This window comes from Magallana gigas, chromosome 1 (assembly GCF_963853765.1).
Source record: "Magallana gigas chromosome 1, xbMagGiga1.1, whole genome shotgun sequence".
Lineage (NCBI taxonomy): Eukaryota > Metazoa > Mollusca > Bivalvia > Ostreida > Ostreidae > Magallana > Magallana gigas.
In genome coordinates, this window is record NC_088853.1 from 19,423,586 (window position 1) to 19,431,717 (window position 8,132).

The 8,132-nt window shown below is 31.7% G+C and overlaps 1 protein-coding gene across 2 annotated transcripts in view; it reads right to left on the bottom strand.

The window, feature by feature from the left end:
• Window positions 1-8,132, bottom strand: part of LOC105339984 (uncharacterized) — a 311,465-nt gene that overhangs the window by 115,934 nt on the left and 187,399 nt on the right. The window lies entirely within an intron of this gene.

The window sequence follows — 8,132 nt, forward strand, 5'->3', positions numbered from 1 at the left end:
TTTGAAATCGACTCGAATAACAATCACCCACGATGTCTTCTACCATTTTTACTCGTCTAACGGTCCAGCCCTATTCTTTATATTTGAGCACAATATGCTGGATAATGGCAGACTTTCCGGATCCTTAATGACCAGCCACTATCACCAGGTTTCTGTTTTTTATAATTTTTTTCTAATTCTTGATACGCCTTTGTTGAAATAAAAGAAGAGTCTTCCTGTTTCAATTGGTCTCGTGATTCTATAAATGTCTTTAACTTTTATAAACAAATACAATGAACTACTTGTGATTTCAGTCTTCAAAAATAGGTTCTTAATATATGAAATGGATCTGTCTTTATTTTAACCTGTTAACACGCACAGGTGCCATTGCTGATAACGTAAGATGAACAACGGTTGAATAAAGCGTTCACAGGATGAGCCTCTGCCATTCGGTCAGTCAACCAATAAGTAACTGAAAGGTCTTGAAGGGTGACACTTAATGTAACAGCTATATCCTGTGGTTGATAAAAAGATTGCAAAAATATGCCTTGTACCACTCCTTCTCTCAAATATATTTTTGCCTCATTTTAAGGGATGGGTAGTTTCACCCAGATACAGCTGAAATATGCAATGATTCACTTACAATTAAGAACATCCTCAAGCCAACCTTTTGAAGAACCATAATCAGACTGTTTAATGTAGGTCCAAAGATTTATATTATTAACACGTTGACAAGTATATTTGAAGAAATTGAAATCTTAACATACTATTCAAAAAATATTGTCATCTTCGAAATTGTATCTATAAAGATCAATCATCCGTGTTCAATAAAAAATGCGCTTTCAAAAAAAACCAAAAAACAATTGATGCTGTATTCCGTTTTAATTGGTCGAGACTGAACGAGGGCAACATTATTACAATCTAAGGGACAGACATGTTACAAACAAGTCGGATATGGCCAGTAGTGGCCTCCAGACTCAAGACTCTAGGTGAGTCGGACGTGGCCGAGCTGGCCGCTGTATTCCAGACTGCCGATTCACAATTGTACATACTTATTTATAAGAATCCGAACAATGAGTATAAATTGACAGGTGATGACATAAGTAAGCTGAGTGAAAGGTTCACAGATATAAAATAATTAAATAAACTCAATTAGTCGTTGATGTCCAAGACATGAAAAAAAACCTGATAATTGCACAATGTTGTTTTAAGAGATTAGCAAATCTTGAGACATGCCACACTGTCTCTTTGAAATCACATATAGAGTCACAAAATAAACTTGTAACTTTGTAAGAAATAAATTGTGAAAAAATATTACGAAACAGATGATGAATTTTAAAAGTAAAGTCCAAAATAAAGTTATAAATAAACAATGAATTTTGAACGGTGATAGTTTCCCACCGCTCCGGGGAAAACACGTCCTCGTGTTTTGAATGGAATGTCACATTTTTTCCTCTGTACTTTGATTTTTTTTTTTACACCGGTGACGGACGTTTGAGGACAGCTGAAGTTTCTACAGTTGACCGTTGTTTCCTGGTAATGAACAGAGAAAACTGTATGCATAATTCATGGCGGCTGGAACTTTTGTTGTCCATCGTTGTTACGACATCAACTGAGTATGATTTCTTGTATTTCTTACGAAAAGTTATTGTAGTTCATAGCTCTATAGAAACTGACTGAACAAAACGTTACATGATATAATTCTAACAAAATTATAAGTGGGTCATTACCTTTTACAACATAAGAAAGATTATGTCTGACTCAAATTAATTACCATATAAGACGACTTGGCTAATTCTTTGATATTGCGCACTGTACATCAACAATAATTTAGTTACCTTTGCTCACTTTTTACGATCAAAACATTAACACATGCACACGTTTTCCTTTACATACCACTGTTTGCGCAATCAACTGCTATTCCTGCATAACATAAGTCTGGGTCAAGAGGTAAAAAATAGAAAAAAACAATCGCAATATTTAATTTGTTAGTAGTTAAAATTAGTTATAGTTCATTTTTGACTCTTATGATAAGTCAATCAAAATTGCAAACGCAACCTATCACAGACCGTTCTTTTCAAGTTTAACTCCTTCTGCTTTTCTGTTTTGTTCCGTTAAAGAAAAGCTTGCTTTATAATGTTCGAGGTAAATCAGTTTGCTATTGAATAGGATTATGTGATAAAATTCCCTCTGAAAATGCCTAAATAGACTCTAACTCAGCTCTCAATCGATTTGTGCACAATTTTTAACCGCTCTGTGACCTCCACGGAAGTGGTTCTATTCCGTCACTATTCATTCTTTTTTTCATTCTTTTTTTCAATTACACAAGTAAAATTTCCTTTACTGTTTCTCTTTATTGTAATATTAAAATTGTTGTTTTGTCAAAAGTAGTGTTATATTGATTTATTATGATAATTAATTTACTTTATATTAATCTATTTTTTAAGCGGGCTTTTTAGGTCATCACAAAAAATGAAAAAAAGGAAGTATGGTGCAACATTGTCGTATCTTTTTATCAGATCTTGATTTAAACAAGTGACCAACTCGTATTTATATCCCGAGACACATTAAAAAATGATACATTATTTCTAAATTAGTAATTTGTTATATAAACGTGAACAAATGTATAATGATGTTGTGTTTTTTCCTTAATGTTGCTACCTTCATATCTCGCAAGAATCCTCAAAGAAAGCATTTTATGGTTCAAATGGCCTTTTGTGCGTTTAGTATGTTTTTATATAAATTATTACACTCTTCTGTGCTTTGTCCATTAGATTCTGTGATCTTTAAATGCCTCTATATACAACAATCTAAACAGTCTAAACACTTCGTAATAATTTAAACTTATTTTACATAAAATAGTTTCCAAAACATACAAGTTGTTAAAACACCATGTTTTACAATTATTCAAGAATAATTAAAAGTTTATTCCCATGGTTGATTTATCTATAAGGAAATATTAATATCAGCATTAAATGATTCTTTTTAAGTCGTTGTGTCAATACCTGCTATCAGTTGAGCAGACAACTTATCATAGCGCGCTACTCAATGTTTTTGCTCACCTGACGGCAGTTATTGACACAACAACGTCCAAAATAAATCGTTTAATGCTATGTTGTTGTTCTCTCGTTTAGGTAAATATCCAATCTTTCTAAAACACCGACTGAAATTTGATTTCCAACTGTTTATGTGAGTACAATGGAAACCAAACATGTAATCAACGATCCTAAATGGTCACTGCATCTAATGTACATGTAAGTAAGAACCTTGTGGTTTAAAAAACGATTCAAATATGGAGAGTATTTAACAATACAATACCAAGAAACCTATAATAAAGGACGCCATTGGTATTTATTTCCTCAAGATTGAATTATAAATTCGAAATTAATAAAAGCGAGCTATTTTTTCTGAACAAAATTGCCTTATCATTTTTTTTCAATGTATATCATAGTTGAGAATATACAGATTTGACTCTTTTTTTATTTTGTTAATGAAATCGTGCGATCATATGGTTGTTTATGTCATGCAAATTACATTTTAAAATATCAATTCTTAAAAAGCTTTAGTAGAAAAAATTGTGGTGTTGATATTGTTACAATTCTAATTAAGTTTTTACACTGAAATTAAATATATCAATAAAACGACAATTAATGCAACCTGTATATCATTGTATACGACTGTAGATTACTTAGAGTTCATTTCCAACCATTTTTCATACTATTATTGCAGTATGTTAATGCGCCAGACGGATAGCTATATACCAGAGTAAATTAAAAAAAAACGAGTTAAATATTTCGTTTTAATAAAGAGTAAACGTACTTACCTTAAAAAGAGAGCATTTAACATAACAAAATTGATTTCGAACTGTTTATGAGAGTACAAGAAAAAGCATAGAAGAAGTAAACAATCCCAACAGACCCCGGCGTAGATAAGAATTAGGTGATTTAAAACAATCTAAAGAAGGAGATTTCTTTAAATATACCACGATATCTCTGAAAAAGAATGCCCTTGTTATAATTTCCGAAGGGTTTGATTACAGAACCGTCTGATTAAAAGGAAGTTCTTCTATTTTGAAGAAAAAAAATAACTTTTTAAATGTAAACGCATACTTGATAACCTAGACAACATGACTCTTATTTCATTTTGTGATAATATATCTGTTAATGTCATGTAAGGTATATCATGAAAAACACTTTTTGTTGAACAAATGTGGTTTTGGTATTGTTAAAACTGTTATGAAGTTCCTGCACTATACTAGAGGATAGAAAAAAAGTTACAGTTTATGCAGCATGTATATCATTGTATTGAAGTGTAAATTAGTTAGAACTTAATCAATAGGATTTACCATTATATTATTACCGGCCGTCTGAATTCGGTCTGTTATAGCGAGCGCAGCTCGCCGGCGCGCAGCGCCGGCTAGCGAAGCGAGTTCTAAGAACCAGTGTGCGCGGGAAAAAGAACGAGCTAAACCTACAGTTCATCAAACAAAATTTTTTGTCTACGTCCCATAATGCTCTCTAATGTTTTCACCCGTGGTGCTATGCCAAAAATGGCCGACTTTTAACTCGTAATTTACGGTGACTTAAAGTTTGAAAACAAGTTTTGAGTACCGCATATGCTTTGGCGAGACTCAAAAGATTTGTTACATGCTTCCACACCTTCGTATTGAGTCGAGAAACGTAAACAAAGACGAACAAAGTCATGAATGACGTCACAGTGCACTCGCGCCATATTTCCCGCTATAAATTTAGAGGTGGATCAAACATCTGTAATGAGTGTACTGGCTATTTCAGTATAGTCTGCGATACCTGCCTCCTTGACATATGATTTGTTTTTAATCTTTTTTAATATAGAGATTTTATATATATATATACTAGCAAGAGCCATACTTTACTGTCATATCGATCCATTTTTAAGCTAATTGTGCATGCATGTACAGTAGGCAGGTAAGTGTGTGAGTAGGGGGGAAATAAACAATAGGACATTTTGAACTAAGAATTACAGAATATATATGCATTGCCCTTAACTTTAGTAGGATTGTTATCAGCAAGTTGAATAAAGTTTAGAAAAAATCAAGTAATATAATGAATACTTTATCAACTCATAACATTTATATATACCTATTTTACAAATTAAATTAATAATTTATGTTCGTCTGAGTAAAAAAAAAACAAAAAAAAAACAAAAATAAAAACAAGAGACCCATGGGCCACATCGCTCACCTGAGGAAATTGAGTCATAGTACAATCTAACTGAACAATGTAGAATGATACATGTAGGTCCTGTATAAATAAAGTCCATTTTCCCTCTAGTTATTCTTATGTTTATAATCATTAGTCCCTTTTCTAACAGGATGATTTTAGAGTCACATCAAACGTTGAGTATTGCAGTTCTCAAAAAGATCCTGAGCAATTGTTTATATATGGGATAATAAACTACATCAGACTCTGAACCTTTAAGAAGATTTTTAAAGATTTACCCTATATATTCCTATGTAAAACATCGAACCTCCATTGTGGCCCCACCCAATCCCTTTGGGATCATGTTTTTCTCAACTTTAAATCTACACTACCTGAGGATGCTTCCAATGAAGTTTCAGCTTTCCTAGCTGATTAGGTTTTGAGAAGAAGATTTTTAAAGATTTACCCTATATATTCCTATGTAAAACGTCGACCCCTCATTCAATGGGTCATGATTTTCACATCTTTAAATCTACACTACCTTAGGATGCTTCCAACAAAATTCAGCTTTCCTGCCCTTATTGTTCTTGTTTTTTTTTCGTAATTTCTCAAAATTGTTCATAATTTTCTAGTTATCTCCCCTTGATAAAAAGGCATGACCCTTAATTTGCACAACTTTGAATCCCTTTTGCCTTAAGGTAATTTGTGCCAAGTTTCGAAATTGGCCCAGAAGTTCTTGAGGAGATGTTGAAAATGTGAAAAGTACAGTCAGACAGACGTACAGACAGATGACAGACAAAATGTGATCAGAAAAGCTAACTTGAACTAAAAGCTCAGGTGAGCTAAAAACATAAATACCAATTGAAAGCCTCCTATCATGCCTAGTTTTACTGAAATTGATACTGTAATGTTTTGGCTTTTTACAAATTCAATTGTTGTTGTTTAGAAACTAAATAAAGTATACTGACTTTAGAGGCGGATTTTACACTATATCGATAAGAATAGCAATATAATACTCAAGTAAAATATGTGCCTTCATATAAGATGAACCAAAAATGTTCTGAAATATTCATAGAAACGCATACTCAAGAAGTACTTTTTAAGACTTTTTAGTTCATCAAAATGCGAAATAAAAAATTCTCAATATTTTTTTTTTAAATTGAATATATCACTGATAGGATGTACAGTATTATATACATAAGTTTCAAGACCTCTTTTGTATCATGAAATGAGGCAATAAAAACAGTGTTGTAAATCAAAAGTCAACAAAAGCAAAGCAAACACGGACCTCTAAAAAGTTTAAAACAGGATCATTTGCCATGGAGAAGAGAGTATCATCAGTAACCCCCCTGTGTGCTCTTTGTCGTAAGCAGAAAAACAGAACATCCGTAGACAGTTCGATGAATAATAATGGCCTAACAATAAGTTAGTTCAATTTGCTTGTCAAAAGCTTGCCTGGTTTTAGAAATTTATCATATGTAGAGCATGCCTTTGCAGTTAAAATCAACTGAGAGACACCCCCCCCCCCAAAAAAAAAAAAAAAACAAAAAAAACATGCAGGTAATGAAGGTGTATTGCTTTATAAGATAGGAAAGTCGAAGATAGAAAAACATTGAAGTCATCATGTTTATCATAAAGTTTTGATATTAAGTTTCCATATTTTTTTCAGTAAAATATCATTTAATTGGAATACTTTAATAGGCAGTTCACTTACCCCCGTTTTAAAATTTGTTAAATGTTTCTCCTTTACGAGCAAAGAAAATATATTCATATTCCTACAGTTACATATGGTGTAATATTTAATATATTCTTAGGTTCTTCTTTAATATTAAATTAAATATTGGTATTATACCTTTTTGTCGTACAAATTAATAACGGAAGTTAAGAAACTGTTACAATGACTACTTTAGACCGTTAAGTACGAAAAAATATCTCTATCAAATCATGTCCGACGTAATAATGAACAAATAGAATCGTACCATTATACAATCAAATCATTTCTGTCTTCATAATTGAGTTTGCATTAACAGCTGTTATAGATATAATTAATACATGGGCTTCCACATGGGCTGTGGATTTCAACCCTCACAGAAAATTGTAATATAAATTTTTCAAGAGAGTTAAATAATCATCCTACTGTTCATTTTTGTTTCAATGGTAGAATTATTATTGAATCTACAACCCATTGTCATCTTAGTCTTATCTTTTAAAGTGACGCTAGATGGTCATGTCATATAAATAATATATATGAAAAAGCTTGTTCAAGGTTAAATCTATTAAGAATGCTGAATTATTTACAAGACAGGAATGCATTATTAAAGATTTTTTTTTTTGCTTTTATTCACTACTACTGTGAAAATATGGTGCTGAATTTTATTGGACTGTACATTGCAAATTGTTCTTAACTGTACTTACAGACAATGACTTTAAAAGTAAATATAATATCATTCATTTCAAATAATTGTTTCAATTTATTTATTATGAGTTTCAACCTTCAGATAAAATATAAACACTTTGTCATTTCACTTATTTAAACTTAAATAATAGTTGATTTCTGAACATAATTTGAATGCAAATTACTGAAACCCTTTGTGGCATTGATTCGTCTTCCTTTGTCTTCGATTAACCGAATAACGTCATTTGTCTTCGCTATTTTTGGGACAACCCTCATGTTATAAATACATTTTAAGCAATCATGCCCATGTCTGTTGTAGAAATTAACGTCCAATACACAACGGCATGCCAAATGCTACGGCACCTCCTTGTACTTAACAATGTTAATCGATATCACAATCCTCATCACAAGTAAAAAAAAAGTACACATTAAAGAAAGACATAAATTGTATTAAAGAATAACAAAGATTAAAATCATACAAACAAATTTTTTTCTTTATTTTTCTAGATTAGTTTTTTAGCCAATATTGACGTTATCGATTAATATCTGACTTGATCAGAGATGTTCTTTAACCATTA